Consider the following 20,648-nt stretch of genomic DNA (forward strand, 5'->3'; position numbering starts at 1 on the left):
CGCTTTGTTCTCACGGTATGCAGGCATACTGGTTAGGCTTCCAAGGATGGACCTAGCCCTTTGAAACAGTCCATTTGAAAAGTTGCTTCCTATGCCCAGGAGTACTTCTTGGTGTTTTTTTCTTCTCCCTTTATCAATCTGCTGCATTTCATTTGGAGATGCAAGAAAAGGGATACGGAGGAAACTTCGGGAAGTTGTAACCAGGAGAAAAAACATTAGGGTTAGGTAAGGACCACTATTATATTCTACATACAATATGTGGGGGTCAATGTGCCTGTCTGAATTCCAGAACTCTTTCTCTTCTGCTTTTATAAGTAGTGCTCACTGTTTGGAATATGACCCCTAGACAGCCACTAAATGATCCTAAGGTGTCTGTGTCAATTTTAATAGAATCTTGCAACTAAACTAACATTGGTCATGTTGCATTTGCAATGCAAATGTTTGAGGTTGCAGTATGGTGTCTATGAGAATGTATTTGTCTACTTATACAATCATTATGAATTTGTTAAGTCCTCAGATTATAAAACCAAAAATTGTAAGAACTAACAAATCAAAGATAAAATGAGTAGAGAGCAGGAAAAAGAAAAATGAAAACATTGAACATCAGCACCTTTAAATACAATGGAACAGGAAGTCTTTCCAAACCTTCAATCAAATCTATTTAAAGTATTTGACTAACACATCTGGCTCCCCTGGGACGGTGTGAACATTTTAGCAACATATTTCAGTGAAGTCCTAAGGAATAGAATTGAAAGCGTAAGAGGTATCATCTCATGGAGCCAATTTTAAGAACTCAAATGCAATAATAGATATATTTTTATGGGTAAAGAAAGGGAGCCATAAATAGAAGAGAGTAGAAAGTATGCCTTAAAGGAAAAGGCATTTGATATATTTTCTTTATCCTAATGGCTTTGGCGGGATTCTTTTCCTCAGTATTTAGCTTTCCTTCTTCTAAAATGCATAAATTAAGTATTGAATAACTCCCACTTTTGTTTTACATTTTTTTCTCTTAATGAAATTAGTCTTTTTACAATCATATAAGTTATATGTACTTGTTGGGGGGAAAGAAACAAAACACTATTGTCCAGAATCTTACCTCTTAGTTATAACTATTGCTACACAATTTTTGTGTTCTCAAATTAGTGGGATAATATTGTGTGTTCATACTTATTATATTTGTTGATTTTATCAACTTTTAAATTATCATGCAGCCAAAACATAATCATCGGGGAAAATTTAGAAAGTACTGAAAACTTTAAAGAAAATATATCATCATCTTGAATTCCAACACCTAGACAGAGGACCACTACTTCCATGTGGTTATTTCCCCCTATCTTTTTTCAATGTGTATATATTATGTTTAAGCTGAGATAACAAAGGAACATCATTAACAGGGCTTAGACTGGAAATGATAAATAATGTGCTTCACGATCCATCACTCTTTTCCAATTAAAAAAAAAGGAGTCATTGTCTGTGGCTTTTAAATATATAGAAAGTTGCCCTGGCCGGTTTGGCTCAGCAGTTAGAGCGTCGACCTGCGGTCCTGAGAGACCCGGGTTCGGTTCCCTCTAAGGGCGCGTACCTCAGTTGCAGTTTGTCCCCGGCCCTGGTCGGTCGTGCGGGTGGCAGCCACTTGATGTGTTCCTTTCACATCGATGTTTCTCTCTCTCTCTCTGTTCCTCTCTCTCCCTCCCACTCTACCTGAACAAAAAAATGGGAAAATGTCCTTGGGTGAGGATAAAAATAAATAAATATATAGAAAGTCATTATTCAAGTACCTTGTCATTTAATATGGCATTAACTCTGGCCATTATTTTGTACCGTTTTTGAGGAAGGAAAACATACTTTGAGAAGTTCTGGGGCACTGTTTCCACAAGCAAGTAATATAGCTGTTGTTAGCAAATTCTGGACAAGTGCTGTGGTACACGTTGTTTTAAGGGATTATTAGTTGTGGGAGTTGATTTTGGCTGTACAAGTTGATGTCCCAGTGCCAAGAAAGAGGCAAAGCTGAAGAGTCACACGGAGGGCAGTCCCCCTGGGCCCACCTGGGGAGCCAGACTCAGCAGCCAATTCAGAATCCAGCTGGGTGTCTGATTTGGGAGGTTAAACTGACTAAGGGAAGTTCCAAAATTCTTTTGAACTACTGTTTTCCTATTTTATTAGTTCTAAATTTTGATTTATTTTCCCATGAACTATAACATGTTTTAAGATAATTTTTTTCAGGAGAGAGGGCAATTGGTGATTTTCTGAGTTTGTGTGAATCTAAGCATGTTTTCCTGCTTGCTTTGCATAAAAAAATAAGTAGAAAATTATACAACATTCTTGGATAACAGTTCTATTCCCTCAAAATTTCTGTACCTGTTACTCCATGATTTGCTGCCTTTTGTTTATAGAGAAAATGTCTGGGGAAGCCTAATTTTAATTTATTTTAAGAAAGCTTGTTTTTCCTGCCTTGGTGAATGTATGACTTTTTAAAAATTAATTTATTTTTGTTACATGTTTCACCTTTTTTTCCCATTGACACCCTTCTCCTGAGCCCCTGTCCCCCTGCCCTCGCCCCCAGCATTGTTGTCTATGTTCATTGGTTACGCGTACATGCATATAAGGTCTTTGGTTTATCTCTTCTCCCCCGCCCTACCCTATCCCCTACTTCTGAGGTTTGTCAGTATGTGCCCTACTTCTATGTCTCTGGGTCTATTTTGTTTATCAGCTTATTTTGTTCATTATATTCCACAAATGAGTGAGATCACATGGTATTTCTCTTTCTCTGATTGGCTTATTTCACTTTAGCATAATGCTCTCCAGGTCCCTCCATGTCATCTCAAAGGATAAGAGATCTCTCTTTCTTATGGCTTCATTTTTTTTACATCTAGCTGTCCAATTTTCCTGGCACCATTTATCAAAGAGGCTATCTTTACTCCACTGTATGCTCTTGCCACCTCTGTCAAATATTAATTGAGCTTAATGTCTTGGGTCTATTTCTGGGTTCTCTGTTCTGTTCCATTGCTCTATATGCCTGTTCTTGTGCCACTACCAGGCTGTTTTGATTACAATGGCTTTGTAGTATAACCTGATATGTGGTATTGTGATCCCTCCTACTTTGTTCTTCTTTTTCAAGATTTCTGTGGCTATTCGGGGTCTTTTTTGGTTCCACATAAACTTTTGGAGTATTTGTTCTAGTTTTGTGAAATATGTCACTGGTATTTTGATGGGGATTGCATTGAATCTATAGATTGCTTTGGGTAGTATGGACATTTTAATGATGTTAATTCTTCCTAATCCATGAACAAGGTATATGCTTCCACTTTTCTCTATCTTCCTCTATTTCTTTTTTCAATGTCCTGTAGTTTTCTGGGAACAGGTCCTTTACTTCTTTGGTTAAGTTTATTTCTGGGTATCTTAGTTTTTTTACTGCAATGGTAAATGGTATTTTTTTTCAGTTTCTCTTTCTGTGAGTTCATTATTGGTGTATAAGAATGCCATTGATTTCTTGACATTAATTTTGTATCCTGCTACTTTGCCAAATTCATTTATTAGCTCTAGTAGATTTTTGATGGAGTCTTTAGGGTTTTCTATGTACAATATCATGTCATCTGCAAATAATGATAGTTTTAATTTCTCCTTTTTCAATTTGAATCCCTTTTATTTTTACTTCCTGTCTAATTGCTGTGGCTAAGACTTCAAGAACTATGTTAAATGAGAGTGGTAAACGTGGGCATCTCTGTCTTGTTCCTGTTCTTAAGGGAAATGCTTTTAGTTTTTGCCTACTGAGTATGATGTTGGCTGTAGGTTTTTCATATATGGCATTTATTATATCGCGATATGGTCCCTCTACTCCCACATTGATGAATGTTTTTATCAGAAATGGGTGCTGGATTCTGTCAAATGCTTTTTCAGTATCGATATGATCATATGTTTTTTATCCTTCATTTTGTTTATGTGGTGTGTCATATTTATTAATTTGCAAATATTGTACCAGCCTTGCATCCCTGGGATGAATTCCACTTGGTCATGGTGAATAATTTTTTTTGATGTATTGCTGGATCTGATTTGCTAATATTTTGTAAAGGATTTTGACATCTATGCTCATCAGGGATATTGACCTGTAGTTTTTTTTTCTTTGTAGTGTCTTTAGATGATTTGGGGATTAGAATTATAATGGCCTCATAAAATGAGTTTGGAAGACTTCCTTTTTCTTGGATTTTCTGAAATAGTTTGAGGAGAATGGGTGTTAGTTCTTCTTTGAATGTTGGGTAAAACTCCCCCGTGAAGCCATCCGGGTCTGGGCTTTTGTTTGTTGGGAGTTTCTTGATTACATCTTCAATTTCCTTAGTTGTTATTGGTCTGTTCAAGTTTTCTATCTCTTTCCGGTCCAGTTTTGGGAGACTATGTATTTCTAGAAATTTGTCCATTTTGCCTAGGTTGTCCAATTTGTTGGCATATAATTGTTCATAGTATTTGTTAACGATCCTTTGTATTTTTGTGGTGTCAGTTGTTTCTTCTCCTCTTTCATTTCTGATTGTGTTTATTTGGGTCCTCTCTCTTTGTTTTTTGGTGAGTCTAACCAAGGGTCCATCAATCTTTTTTCAAAGAACCAGCTCTTTGTTTCATTGATATTTTGAATTTTTTTAGTCTCTATGTCATAAATTCTGCTCTAATCTTTACTGTTTCTTTCATTCCACTTGCTCTGGGTTTTTCTTTTTGTCTACTTTCTAGTACTTTAAGTTGTGAGGTTAGATAATCAATTAGCAATTTTTCTTGTTTCATGAGATGGGCCTGTAGTGCTATGAACTTCCTTCTCGGGACTGCTTTCTCTGCAGTCTCAGATTTTGTGTAGTTCTGTGTTCATTTTCAGTGGTGTTCAGGAAGTTTTTCATTTCTTTCTTGATCTTCCTTGAAACCCATTAATCGTTTCATAATTTGCTATTTAGTCTCCATGTGTTTGAATGTTTTTGCTGTAATTGATTTCTAGTTTTATGCCATTGTGATCTGAGAAAATGCATGATATGATTTAAATCTTCTTAAACTTGTAGAGACTTAGTTTGTGTCCTAACATATGGTCTATCTTTGAGAATGTCCCATGTGCACTTGAGAAGAATGTGAATTCTGAAGTTTGGGGGTATAATTCTCTGTAGATATCTAATGAATCCATTTGATCTAGTGTATCATTTACAGTCTCTGTTTCCTTGTTAAGTTTTTTATCTAGAAGATTTATCCAGTGATGTCAGCAGAGCCTGGAAGTCCCCTGCTGTGATTGTATTGCTATTGATTTCTCCTTTGAAGTCCTCCATAAGTTTTTTAATTGTTTTTCTTTTTGGTTCTCTGATTGGGCTTTTTTTTTTTTAATTGCCCAACAATTAATTGGGCAATAAAGAGAAACAGTTAATTCTAAACAATGTCTTCTAATTCACTGATCAGATCCTCGGCCTCCTCTACTCTGCTGGTGATTCCTTCCAATGTGTTCTTTATTTCTGCTATGTCATTCTTCATTTTCAATTAGTTGGTTTTCAGTGTTTCTATATCTTTACTCATGCTGTTGAGCTTTCTCATAATTATTACTCTGAAGTCTACCTCTGATCTCTTGCTTAATTCCATTTCATTTATCTTGTTCTTTCATAATTTTGTTCTTTCATTTGGTATTTGTTTCTTTGTTTCACCATTTTGGCTGTCTCTGGGTTTTGGAGCCTGCCAAATTTTCCCTGTGGGTATTGGTGTTCTGCTGATTGTGGCTCCCTCTACTGCGTTTGGATGTGCGTGGGAGGACCCATGTTAAATACCACTGTCAAGTCTTACTTTTCTGGGTAGATTTACAAGCCAAGGAAAGGTTCAGTTATCCTCTAGTTTTTGCCTGGAGGCTATTAGTTTCAGTTACTTGATGAGCCTAGATTTATAGCCCTCAGCTGGATGAAAAATTCCTCAGGTATAAAGGGATTTCCAAGAGGTCTGATTGCTTGCTATCAGACTCTAGATGTTAATGAGCCTCAATTTGCATTTCTCTGGCCAGGCCTGGTGGTGTTGAATTCCTGATGGAGGGGCTGTTGCTTTTACCCTGGGCTCAGGGAAGAGGCTTTTTGAGTAATTGGGCTAGTGTCCTATGAGGGCAGTGATTCAGCACAAAACTCCCTATGTTCTCCCCTCCAGCTCTCTCCTGAGCCAGGGGCCACAGACTCTCCACACAGTTCTAGTCCAGTCCACCCTCCCTCTGCAGGAGCCTAATGTGAGTGGCTGTAGCTGATTCGGTACTTTTTAAAGCCCCCACTTTCTCTGCGGGGACCTCTCACAGCTTAAACAGCCTTCTGCTGCTGTTCGTGGGCTCCCACCCTGTCCTCTTGTGCCTCTGCAGGCCCTACCAGGCTCGATTTTGTGTCCTCTTTCTGTCCCTAGTTATATGTGTTCTCTCCAGCTGCTTTTCAGTTGTTTTTTCCTGATGGTTTGTCTTTATTTCAGTTGTAATTCCAGTTTGGTCTTGGGAGATGGTTTGTATAGCTCCCATTCACTCTGATGCCATTTTTCCTCTTTAGCTGTGAAGGTCCTCCCTCAGGAGTGAGGGGTCACTGACCCACACAAGGCACCCCAGCTTAAGGTTCCAGGAAGAGAAGTCCCTAGAACTTCTTGCTGTGAATGTGTGATTTGTTGTTGTTGTTTTTAAAGTTAAAAAAAAATTGCCAGGATATATCTATATATGTGTTTTATTAATTTTTTCCAGGAATATCTTACTTAATTATTGCTCTTGTTTTGCTTTTCTTCTTTTCTTTTTTTAAAAAAATATTCATATAATTATAAAATTACACATTTATTGATTGTCTGCCTCACAATTTTCTCTTTTTGAGTTTTATCTTTGCATTCTGGGAGAGTTTCTGAAATTTATCTCCCATATTTTTATTGCTATCATCTAAATTCTGCTCTTTGAAACTTATAATACTGGTTTAAATTTGCCTTTTTACTTTGGGGTCTATTTGCAGTCCTCATTAATGTCCCCTTATCTTCTTCTTATCGTCCCATCTCCATCAGTTCTGAATTTGTAGCTCTCTACTCAGGTGTCTTGGAGGTAACACCATCTTGTTTCCTATTAAGGATGCAAACTATTTTTCGAAAATTTTCTTCTTGTAGTATATCATTTTGTGAAATCTATTATCTTTTTTAGTCTTCAGGAAATGATGCTCTCTTTGTTCCTCTGCAGTATTTTTTTGGAGACCAGGTTTCTTAATTTCAGTTTGCTCATTTTTAAGTAGAACTCTGTCTAAATCTAATTGTCAATAGTCAGGAGCTCTGCCCATGTTTAGGCTGGTTGAACCTCCTCAGATCTACACCTGTTTGTCAGGTGGACATGTGCACTGTTAGTAAAATTCCCACTATCTAACAGGCTTTCATTTAGAATATCATCCATAGGAAATGAAATATATAGAAAAACTTCACTCCTTATCATGTACTGCTAATGGAGCTCTTCTTACCCCTGCTGCCAAGAAGACCACTTTACTTAGGACAACTACTCTCCCAGTTCGCAACGTATCACCTCCACACCCTGCCCACAACCCTGTCCTATCACATCCTGCCCCACTCCACTGAACCCACTCTGATTGCTGCTTAGTTGATCCTTAGATTTGGTAACGTTGGCTTAGTTCAGAAAGAAGAGCCAGGCATGGAAAAAGAGTCACCAATGGGGAATAAAGGTAGATTCCCTCATGAGGAGGATTCCTACCCAAGAGTTATGACCACTAGGTTTTCTATATGGTTGCATTTCTGAATGAGGAGCCTGAGCATTCAGGGAAAAGAAGAGGTCTTTCAAGGACGTGCAGGCCTGCTCTGTTTCACCACCCATGACACAGGTGGTTCACCGACGCAGCTTTTGAATACAGTTCCTTTGGCTTTCATTAAAGTGGAGATTCTGCATAGATTTTGGTAATCAGTTGACTGTCTTGATGTTTATTAACATCAAGAACTCTGAGAAGGGTAGAAACTGATAGCAAGAGTATTTTATACTAGGAAGTCTTGAGATGCTCTCAGAATGGTACTGTTCAGCTTCTTGAATAAGTCTTCTCTTTTATAGTTTTCTTTGGGTAGAACCTGTGAAATGGCTTTTAATTTTAGATTCTGTGCTGTTTATTAGTTAAATGTAACTCCTCATGTGTTTCAACAGAGGGACCTGAGGTTTCTGAGTCTGGAGATAACTAACCATCACAGGCATTCCATGTCTCCTCTTTTCTGGGATTTTTCTGTATGGTTCTGGTGCATTTGCCTTTTTCTATCTGTATGTCATTGTGAAATAAGTTAGTTTGCTGCTTGCCTTCCTATGAGTGAAACTTGTTTATATAGGTATTAGAATTATTTTCTTATGTGGAGCCTGTCAACTAGGTCTGCATGAGCAGTCCATGAATTTAGGTTCAAAACCTACAATTAAAATGCAAGGCATTATGTAGACATTCAAATAGCCTATTTATCCCAAGATACATATTCAGGTTGAATTCTGAAAAAAATGCAGGAAATTTACAAAATTCAGAACAAAAAATTGTGTCATTCTGAGACCATAGAGAAAGCATCTTCTTCCTCATCTGTGGGAGTTTTGAAGAGCCACACACAGTTCAGTTCGTGATGTCCGTGGCGTCTGTAGATCACAGTTGCTGAGTACAAGCTCTGGAGTCCAACTGTCTGGCTTTGAATCACAGCTCTGCCACTTCCTAGCTTTATGTCCTTAGGCAAATTACTCTACCTCACTAAGGGCACTTTTCTCATCTATAAAATGGATATAATAATAGCCTCTCCATGAGTTAATGTGAAGATCAATAGGACTATTCAGACAAGGCGTCTAGAACAGTACTTGGGACATACAAAGTTCTGTCAATGTTAGCTGCTATAATTGTTGTTACTGTTATTATTACTATTACTTTACTATTGTTACTATTTATTAGGACCAGAAAGAGAGTTTGCATGACAATAAGGTGAGCCTTTATTGATTTTTAATCATGGGATGGGACAGGACTCAATTCCTTTGTTGATTATATATTGTAGTGCCCTACCTATTAATAAACCAAGAAAGTTTTTAGTTCATTAAGCTTCGTTATTTTGTTTTAAAACCCACCAAGTGCAACACTAGAAACATATGCAAACAGCTATGTTTAGAATAGAGACCTTCTTCATAATCATTCAATAAATTGTTTTATGAGAAGGATTTAAGCTGATAATATTTCCAGACAGATGGGGGCTGAGGAAAAGCCTTTAAGTGGAGATTGGAATATTGTAGGTCCCCCCCCCGGAAGTGTTTCTGTAATGACTGTGAGGGTGCCGAGTAAGCGGAGGTTCTGCATAGATGACTCTCTATTTCAGTGTCATCATAGATTTATGTGGTAAACATCTGATAAAGCAAAAAAAAAAAAGAAGTTGAAATCAGTGTTAATACAAAAAGAGATTAGTGTGCCAAGATGCATCACATTACACATTTCTTGAATTGTTTCCCAGTTGAATCGAATAGTAGGAAATAAGAAAAGCATTATTTGGAAAGAACTCATGAGTGATTTCTAAACATGTTTATCTCAATGTTTAGGGCTCTAGACTTCCTGGTTGGTTGTTCACTTCAAGGTTGGCATCCCTGGGCTTTTACTTTTGTAGATCAAGCCTCTGATTTCTAAATGGTGTAACTCAAGCTCAAGCAGCAGAATTTTTGGACTTTACTACATTCCAGATATGTATCACACTGAAGTCTACAAATACAGTTTTGAAAAAAAAACATTTCTCTTATAGCAAATTGAGAGCTAAAATGATTATCATATTCACATTTCAATTTTGGTTTCATTTTGTACTTGGATAAAAATGGCTTCTCTGAATATAATTTTGTTATTCTTTTTTTTTTCCTGCTTTCTTTCTTAAAACACTGAGTTAGCCCAGCCAGTGTGGCTCACTGGTTGAGCATCGACCCATGCATCAAGAGGTCGCCGGTTCAATTCCTGGTCAGGGCACATGCCCAGGTTGTGGGCCTGATCACCAGTGGGGGGCATGCAGGAGGTGGCCAGTTGATGTCCTCTTTCACTGATCTTTCTATCTCTCTCTCCCCCTTTCCCCTCCTCTCTCTCTGAAAATCAATAAAGAAAAAATATTTAAAACAAACAAACAAAACACCGAGTTAGACTCAGTAAAATCTGAAACCATACATCCATTTCACTGAGTAATAAAAGCTGAACAGAAGGCTGAATGGCTAATGAGTTTTAAAAATAACACATTTTTGTTGTTAATTCTCACCCAAGGACGTTTTTTCCATTGACTTTTAAACAGAGGGTAACTGAGAGAGAGAGAGAGAGAGAGAGAGAGAGAGAGAGAGCGCGAGAGCACGAAGCATCAATGTGAGAGAGACACATGATCCATTGCCTCCAAAAGTACTGGGATCCATTTGTGCCATTGACAACCAGCAACCCTTCGGTGTTCAGGCCAACGCTCTAACCACTGAGCCACACAGGCCAGGGCAAAAGAACACATTCTAAAGATAATGAAGGTTCTTACTACCAGCTACACAGACTAGAGGTTGCTGAAATACTTCTTAGATGTGATTCAGTGTTTTCTAGCTGCCTGAATGCTAAACTTATAGTTTAGGGGACACCCAGTGGTTAAAAGGAGGAAACTCCTTGCTACCGTACAGTGTTAAAAAACTGATTGAATAAAACATTTTTAGCTTCAGCAGTGGTAATACACTGTTGATTTTGTCTTTCTGAATTAGCATCTGTTAGGGTGTGTGTGTGTGTGTGTGTGTGTGTGTGTATGTGTGTGTGTGTTTTAAGAGGCTTGATTTTGACTTCTCATGTAAAATTTCTTCAAATATTTGAAAATTTACAAATTATAAGATTGAAATGTTAGAACTATGATTAAACTTTTCCTTTAATAAAAACATAAATGATATTTAGAAATGTGAAATAAGTGACTGAGAGTCAAGCATACAAAAATAATAAAACTGTTTGACCCAGAAATTCTTATTCTAGGAATTTGTTCCAAGTACATAACTGAGGTATATTTGATGGCTTTGCAATGGTGTATTTATGCCAGCTTTATTTTTCATAATGACAAACTAGGGGAGAAACAGCTGTACAGCAGCAATGAATTGGTGAAGTTATGGCACAGATGTAGTGACTGAGGCATCTTTAACCCCAGGCTTTGAAAACACTTAATGAGAAAGGAAAATGTTTATTGGTTCTAAAAAAAGACTTACAATTTTATTTATATAACATTTAAAACATACTGTACATATTTTTGTATTTGCATAAAAATAGAAGAATAACTGAACTTAGTGGTCTTGCATGGCAAGTTTCTGAGTGATTTGCATTTTCTTTCTATTTTTCTTTTTATTCTAAATGTAATTTGTTTAATCAGAGGGAAAAGAAAAATAAACAGAATAGATACTACAAGAATAATGGAAGAGATAACATCTATGCCTTTGTCTGCTTAGACCTTGAAAGAGAGAAGTGTTTTATATGTAAGCCTTTTCCCTTGGAGTCCATAAGAGATCATTCTAGAACAAGGCTACTGCTGCTGTGGTGTGTGTGTGTGTGTGTGTGTGTGTGTGTGTGTGTGCACGCTTGGGGGCCTGTGGGGTGGGCATTTGAATATAAGTGCATCTCTTAGATACGGGTAGAGAATATGGATTTAAGCACTAAGGCAACTTAGAGAGCAAGGATTCTTAAATATTTCTGGTGCATGGTCCCTTTGGCATCTGGTGAAAACTAACCTTTTCCTCTGAAAAGTACACATACATGGCCCTGGCCGGTGTGGCTCAGTGGTTAGAGTGTCAGCCTGTGTACCAAAGGGTCTCAGGTTCGATTCCTGGTCAAGGGCACATACCTGGTTTGCAGGTTCGATCCCCAGCGATCTGTCAGGGTTTGTGTGGGAGGCAACCAATAGATGTGTCTCTCTCACATCAATGTTTCTTTCTCTCCCCCCTTCCTCCCTTCCACTCACTCTAAAAATCAATGGAAAAAATATCCTTGGACAAGGATTAATATCCTCGGACAAGGATTAACCAAAGGAAAAGGTACATATATATGTGAATACAATAAAAATACCCCCTAAATGTGATCAAAATTTAAAGAGGCTTAAAGGTACATTTCCACCCCTGAAGGGCAATCTCATCAAGTAGAGATATTTAGGAGGCACCGTGTTATAAGGTTTTCCCACTTGGCTTGTGTTCATGTCTGAAATTCCACCCTTAGCCATTGGCAACTTCCTTAACCTTTGAGTTGAAACATTACCTTCCCCTGGATGCTCTTTTAAATTGTCAGTATTTCTACAAGGGACAATATTATATTAATTATTAACTAAGCTTATTGAGAAGCAGTTTGACAAGAGGAGAATTATATAAACACTATTTTCTATAGATTCGGTAAAGGTAGTTGAGAACTAGAAATCATTTGTTGAGAACTAGAATTTAAGAATAACTAACACATACATAGACATCACACACACACACACACACACACACACACACCCCCGACCCCCTCTTACAGCAACTGCTTTCTTCTTCTGAAGCGGGAACTAGGCATTGTGTGATTAAGTAACCTGTGCAAGGTCACAGTTATTTAGTAGTGGAGTCCAGAATTGACTCTTTGCACAGTCTGTGTTTTTAGCTAGTATCTGATACTAGTTATAATATTACTATTTTAAGAATTCTACCTAAGGCTAACTCCATAGATTTTTTTTTTTTTTTTTTACTACTGTTGTCAATTTTTGTAACTCCCTTCTCTAACTCTTCTTTCTTCCTTGTATTGTACCCTGTTTTCATTCAAAAGATCACAAAGCAAAATTAAGTCATTCCAATTCCCAGGAATCTGCAATGGAAGAAAGTGTAGGGACAGACATTCCCTCTTTGTAGGTAGAAAATGCGTCACAGAGGGAAGCTACATCTCAGCAGAGGCAGAGGTGGGAGAAAGAGCATTCTCCCTCCTCCAACTGGGGCAGCCACCTCGAAACTACAGGCAGCTGGCTTGGAGATGATGAATGGGCACTGAGTCATCAGGGAAAAAAAACTCACTGAAATGTGTCTACGATAGTGTGTGTCATTAAAGCCATTATCTATGGGACATTTCATTTAAGAAGTTTCTGTGTAATCTTATAAGTTAATGGATAACTTACTTATTATGACTTACCAGTGTTTCCCAGGGCCAATATAGCCTATTTATTGCATTGCTTGTGGTAGCACATATTTATACTTCTTTTGGTAATAAAAATAATTTATACTTATTTGTAGCCTGTTTACAAACATGGTATAAAGGAACATTTGTAAATAAGAGTCACGGATTTTATAGTTGCTAGTGTTGGGAAACCTGCGTACGCTTTTGAAAGATGATCTATTTCTAGATAGTGTTTTTCAATAAAGCTTGTGTTTTCATGTGGAAATATAACACTTGTCCTTTTATAGGGTGACTATTAAGTGGGACTAATTTGTTAACAAATATGTGAAAACATATATTTTAATGAGAGTTTTTATTCTGGAAACTACTACATTTCATCAAGCCTAAGATACCACGGATCTAAAAATACACTGATTAGAAAATGCTAAGAAAGAAGAAAAAAAAAGCCTATCATTTAATCTCTGACCAGTGCTTTTTTATACTGATTTTAAGATGCAACTATATGCAAGAAATGTGAAAGAGGAAAGAAAAGTGACTTTACATCAATAAAGTAAAATTCAGCAGTGATCTGAAAATTTAGATAGTTAAGGTATTCTCCATTGTTCAATTAATTTTGAAATTAATTCCACTTTTTCATTCAGAACACAAAAGAAATGTTATCTTCCCCCCAATTTTTTTTCACTAAAATCAATATTATCCAGTTCAATAGCCTTCCCATATTTACCAGATATGAATCTGATTAACTTTTGATAGTTTCAAAACATGTGATTTCACCTGCCCGGTGCAGCTCAGTGGATTGAGCGATGTCCCCATGGACTGAGAGGTCCCAGTTGGATTCCTGGTCAGGGCACATGCCCAGGTTGCAGGCTCCATCCCCAGGAGGGAGCATGCAGGAGGCAGCGGATGGGTGTTCCTCACATCAATGTTTCTCTCTCTCTCTCCCTTTCCCTCCCTCTAAAAAAATCAATGAAAACAACAACAAAAATGTGTGTATAAGTTCTACACCATTTTATTATATGTACAGATTCATGGAGGCAGCAAGGCAATCAAGATACTACACTTTTTTGAACCTTTTTCCTGCATATGGAAAATAAGGTTATGTTGTCCTGCTTCTATGCAAGCCTTGTAATTTTTTATTAGATGCCAAACAGATGTGCATTTTGCCTTGTTGGGTGCTTGTTTGTTGCTGTTGCCTTAAGTTTTCTTGAGCTTTGCTCCAGGATAGAGTTAGGTTACCTGAGAACAGTTTGATCCTTTGGGGTTTGCCCGTGAGCGTTGTTTGGCTGGACCAGAGCAGCTACAGGAGGAGGACTACTTTTCCTTGTGCGTATGTCACCCAGTGACTGCTGGGAACATGGCCTGTTGGCCTGTTGGCGCTCCAGTGATTATACCTCTGCCCCTTACGGGTTTCTCTCCCCAAACCCGGTGGTGTTTCCTCACTCTCTGAGGCTCTGTCTGCAGCTCTCCCCTCAGGTGCTGTCCCGGGAGGCCCTAGAGCCCCATTGGCCTGCGGGGCTCCCAGTTCCACCCCCTCAACCCAGAGAGACCAATAGCTTCTGCCGGTTCCTCCTCCGCGTGCCCTGATGGGGAGACAGACTCGGCAGCAGGCCGAGGCCTTCCTGGGCTCCTCTCTCTGGTTTCCCTCTAAGGGAACACTGCCCTGTTCTGCCTCGTGTCCAGTGTGTGAAAACCACTATTTTAGATCATTGCCTGGGATTTTGTTTGTTTGTTTGTTAGTTGTTTAAGGTAGGAACACTTCTCACTTTTTTCTCAATGTCCTTACCTAAGAACGTCATCAACACAAAAGAGAAACAAACCTGTACTTCCTGTGTTTACGTTCCTGTGTTTACTCTTCAAGGGGTTTGAAAATAGTTCTGGAGTTGTTATCAAGTTTTTCTCAGCCGTAAGCCGGGTCATTGACTTACTTTTTGTTCATATACTCCTGAGTTCTAGTGCTCTCCAGATATCCTGCTCATGTTTAAGTGTGCAGCAACCCTGGCGAGATCGGCTCTGCAGTTTGCCGACCTGTGCAGTTCCCCCGAAGGGACCTCCCCACTCCCAGGGAACACGCTGAGGTCATGTCTATTCCTGCAGATGTAATGACCCTGAGTCACCCCTCCTCCTCCCCCACACTCACAGACCTGCCTGACAGTGTTGGCATCTGTGGACCCACCTGAGCTAGGTCCAGAGGGGCATCCCATTGGACATCTAATGCGGCACTGTTGGGACCTGCTCTCTGGCTCTGGCAGGCTATACTTGGTGGGAAGGTCTTTCAGCATTAACCCTATAAGTGGTCCCCGGCTTCCCATAGCTGGGATGTATTGAGTAATCATACTATGTCTGTCCGTGGGCTAGATGCGTCATAGTTATAGTTTCATGTAATCCCCAGAGCTCGTACAGGGCCAGGACAGGACGTGTTCCCACTAGTCAGAATCATTGGGTTGAGGACTCAGGAGGGTATCATCTCTATTGAAAAAAAGTTACTCCTAGTCTCAAAGCCACTGTCACTCAATTTAACAAAGCTTAAGAGCAAACCTCAAAAGGATAAAACAGTTTCCAAGTAACTGAACTGTGTCCCTTATTCGAATTATGGTTAGTCCCAAGGAAAAATCACTTTTTTTTCTATCCAGTGTAAAGACAGTTATTTTTTTCTGATTATGTAAATAATAAAATCTCATAGAAAATTCTCAACAGCCACTAAGACTCCTCCTGAGTTAAAACCAAGCCCACAGGTGTTCCCCTGGGGAGATCAGTCTGTTTGATTGCTGTCAAGGACGTTCGGCCTGTCTCCACAGAGGGATTTCCACCCTGTGGGCCCCAGCCCGCAGGCCATAGACGTCTCATTTATCCTCACGGTCTCCCTCTGAGGTATGGGTAAGGCCACTCCATTCTTCAGATAAGAAAATAAGTGTTTAGAAGTGTTCATAAGCTTGTCTGCGGTTTCATAGCTGACATTTGCTGGAGCCAGGAGCCTAGCCACATGTAGCAAAGGGCAGGACCACTATTCTAGAGAATGCGGCGCCTTTCTCTGCAGAGCCGCTGAAACTCAGGATGACATGAGGCTTTATTCTGGGGCCTTTCCTGAGATTATTAGGAGATGGTGATACAGCATCTCTCTGCCTGGTGGAAGTGGGCATAGAGGAGGCAGATGGTGATGGAAAAAACAATAATTGAGTTCTGATTCATTCAATATTTTTGTTGTTGTTATGAACGACAACAGAAATACTAAGAAGGTATGCACATATCTTCATGCCTTTCTGCGACTGCAGGTAGAATTGATCTAATCTGGGCATTCTTTTTTTTTTATCCTCATCCGAGGACATTTTTCCATTTTTTGTTCAGATAGAGCGGGAGGGGGAGAGAGGAAGAGAGAGAGAGAGAAACATCGATGTGAAGGGACACATCGAGTGGCTGCCACTCGCACGACCAACCAGGGCTGGGGACAAACTGCAACCGAGGTACGTGCCCTTAGCGGGAACCGAACCCGGGTCTCTCTGTACCGCAGGCCGACGCTCTAACCGCTGAGCCAAACCGGCCAGGGCTAATCTGGGCATTCTTTACTGCACTCTGCTCAAGCATGAGGTGTCTCTGTGGGTCTCTTGCTGTGAGACTCTGGACCACTTGTGGAGGTGGGGAAGGCTACTTACAGTAGAAGGGGTGGAATCAGCCCATGGAATCAGGGCATGTGTATACTCCGGAGTCTGTGCCTGCACAGGAGAGCTTACACACCTTCTCTGTCAATGGACTAGACTTGGTGTCCTGCAGTTTGAGTCCAGTTGAGGAAGGAGGGCATGGAGGATACACTTCTGTCAGTCAGTAGGACTGAAGCCTTGTGCCGTGAACTGCTGGGCGTGACATAGCCAGGTCTGTGACGTGACATGTAGGGACGAGGGGCAGGCTGTTCCTGGCAGTTTCCTATCTATATAACTTGAGGAAGAGTTCATAAACTAGAAGGAAAGTGATTGGTTGGCAAGGAAAAGTCTGCTCCATGGCTTTTACTCTGTAAGTGTAGGTAAATAGAATTTAAAGCAGAATTTGAATTATCATAATATTGGCATCCTCATTTAATATCTTAATCTTTTAGAGACTCGGGTTAATTTGTATTTACGACAAATGCAGAGTTGTAGAAAAGTGAGCTTATGTTGAGAGTTACTGCCTTCTGTGAATAAAGGAATGAATTTTGTTCAATCCGAGGGTAGATCTAGCCCTATTCCTAGTTAGTGAATATGCACACCTAGCTAAGTGACAGTTGTGTCCAGCCAGAGTGGGATGTCTGAGGACCGAGATGATGGTAAAGAGATGCGGAGTGAGGGTGGGAAAGGCACCTGCAGCACCTAACAGGAGGTGACATGAAGCCAGAGGACTTTGAGAACTTTTCAGCTGGGGGCCAGGGAGGACTCACGGGGGCTAGATGGCACCCAGGAAAGATCAGGAAGCAGGTCAACACTGAAAGAAACTCAAACACACCTGACCATGGGGCCATCCTAAACTTCTGTCACTTCAGACTGAATATCCTGATCCAGCATCCTGCTTTACCCCATACCATATGCCTGTGCCCACCACACTTCACCTGTACTGTCTACTTTCTGTTCCTCCCACTTGCCAAGCTCATGCCCCCCTCAGGGCCTTTGTTCATGCTACTCTGTCTACCTAGAATGCTTCCCCTCCCCCATCCCATATTTACATGATTGGTTTATTTGCAGTCAGGTCTCAGTCCAACATCACTTTTGTCTGTCCTATCTGAGGTAACCCTCAACCAGCCACTGTGTTGTATTACCCTGTTTTTTGTGTCTTTACAGCATTCATCACTCACTGAAATCATCTTGTTTGTTGTTGTCTTCTAGTTCTCTGACTGGAATGGAAGCACGATAAGAGTAGGACTTTTTTTCTGTCTAAATGATTGTTATATCCCTACTACCTAGACGAGGACCAGCCTTAGCCAGGGTTCAATAAATGTCAGTCCAATGAACGAGTGAATGAATGAAGGACTGCATGACGTCAGGACAATTGGAGAAAGAGAACCAAGTCATATATATCAGCCAAACATTCTGTACTTAAATGTTCGTTACTACCCTGAGAATAAGGAGTCTGTGCTGGTGTTTGTATGTATTTCTGAGTTTTTCTGTTGTCTTTTAAGTGCCTGACATTGACTACGGGTTTAATAAATATTTGCTAGATATAAATTTAATGAAAGACCTGTTTTACAAATTTTACCCTTGTTTCAGCTGAATTAAATTGGTCCTTTGTAGCATAGGTAATCCAGGTGGCTCAGAGGATGAGGCAAGTTTCAGGGTGACAGGTCATACTCATAGGAAAGCTGAGAGATCCTCAACTTTCGAATCAGCTTTTGAGTTAAAAGACACTGAACTTATTGGTAAACCATTTTTATAAGTACACTTCAAGTTGATTTAGTGGTAAAATAAAAATCAGCATGTGTTTAAATGGTTACTATTTTTAACTTAATAGTTCCATAACTCAGCCAAAGGCATTTTTTAATTCTCTTGTGTGGCACTGGAATTCATTTACAGATAAGCCAGGGTTCAGTATGTGGGCTTAGATGTAATGAACGGGAGTTCTAGTTAGCACAGCTTAGGAATGCGATCTTCCTTGACTGTAACTGAGACCAAACACCAATAGCTGGAGTGTGGTGCAGCTGGGCACACTGGACAATGATGTGACCTCTCTGGGCTTCATCCTCCTCCCTGGAAAATGAGGAGGTTGACATTATGACAAGGTTGAGATGAACAACCCTATTGCTGTGTTCTTGTCTTTATTTCTTATGATTGATCCCTTACACCAAATCTATGTATATACAGTGGTTATCAGTGCTATTTGTTAATACACTTTGTATTTTGGAAAAAAAAAAAAAAAAAACTTGTGATATGGATAAAATTTAGGCCATCTCCTCCTTTCACCATTTGCCACATCACACCTGCATTACTAACTTTTTAGCAGCCTCTGTTGTTTCTATCACCTTTATTTAGGTTGATGGTAGTGTGTGTGTGTGTGTGTGTGTGTGTGTGTGTGTGTGTGTGTGTGTGATTTGGAGAGACTGTTTAGTCTACAGGTAATGCCTGGGAACCTGGGACTCTAGAAAATGCCTCTGAGGCCCCTGAGAGACCCTCTGTAAACAAAAAAAAAATCCTAACCTGAGGATATGTTCACTGATTTTAGAGAGAGAGAGAGACGTGGACTGGTTGCGTTTCACACTTGTGCCCCCATGAGGACCAAACCCACAACCTAGGTATGCACCCTGCCAGGAATAGAACTCGAGACCTTTCGGTGTACAGGATGACACTCCAATCAATTGAGCCACACCGGCCAGGGCAGATACCCATTTTATAAAATGGTTCTACCTGACTGTTTCCCTGATCAATCTTCTTGAAGTGCTCTGAGAATGGTCAGCCAGTGGACATGTAGAGATGGTACTTTGAGGACAGCAAGCTAAGGTTTCGCTTTTCTTCTTGCAAAGGCGACATTTAGCCTGAAGGAAAAGAAGCCTTCCACTCAAGCTTCCATGGCAAGCATTTAAAAAAAATTAAGCAATGCAAGTTTTGCTAAGTAGTCTTACTAAATGTTAAACAATTAAAGCAAATTATTTTCAATTATATATTTTTAAGATTTTTGCTGCGTAGACATACCAGTGTTTAATATGTTATGTGTCAGCTATAGTTCATTACCCGCCCTCCTGGATTCAATGTTTAGAGTATGTTATTCATATTTTATAGACAGATCCCAATCTCACCATTTTAACACGTTATAGTTTACAGGCTTGCTTCTTCGAAGTACAGATATTCACAAGAGATATAAGCTATCAAGGCCTTGTTCAGAAAGCAGCTGTATATTTCACAGTCCCTTTCCTCCTTCCTTGTCCTTTTATCAGTTAAATAGTTACTGTTCTAGCCCAGCCAGTGTGGCTCAGTGGATTGAGCATCTTTCCATGGACTGAGAGGTTTCAGGCTGGATCCCCAGTAGGGGGCATGCAGGAAGCAGCTGATCCATGTTTCTCTCTCACATGAATGTTTCTATCGCTCCCTTCCCCTCTCTCTAAAAAATCAACAAAAACATATTTAAAAATATAGTTACAGTTCTATAAGAAAATATAAAACAGTACAATGAAGAATACTTTTAAAAATCACTCAACCCTACCATCAGAAAATAACCCATATGAACTTCAGAGATCATGCTCTACATGCTATTTTATAATCTGAGTTTTCTTTATATAAAATATGAATAATATATTTTCATTTAATGAAAGGTTCTTCTCAACACGAGTTTTAATAATGGCATGATATTCCATCCTGTAGCTGTCCACTGCATAACCCCCAATTGCAAGAGACAGGACAAGGAGAAAAGAAAATAGGGTCTGAGGCAGACACCCTCCTTTTTACTAGTTGTGACCGTGGCCACGGTTTGTGTGCATCTTGTTCCTCAGTCTCCTCACTCATAAAATGGGGATAACCACAGTATCAGCTTTATATCCAGTCATGTAAGGGTGAAATAAGTTATTATATGTGGTACAATAATACTGTCATATATTCTGTT

At 39.5% G+C, this 20,648-nt stretch overlaps 1 protein-coding gene across 3 annotated transcripts in view; it reads left to right on the forward strand.

Moving 5' to 3' along the window:
- The window catches only part of CAST (calpastatin), a 118,177-nt gene that overhangs the window by 15,459 nt on the left and 82,070 nt on the right, over positions 1–20,648 (forward strand). The gene's annotated exons all lie outside the window — the stretch shown is intronic.

This window comes from Molossus molossus, unplaced genomic scaffold, assembly GCF_014108415.1.
Source record: "Molossus molossus isolate mMolMol1 unplaced genomic scaffold, mMolMol1.p scaffold_m16_p_3, whole genome shotgun sequence".
Classification (NCBI taxonomy): domain Eukaryota; kingdom Metazoa; phylum Chordata; class Mammalia; order Chiroptera; family Molossidae; genus Molossus; species Molossus molossus.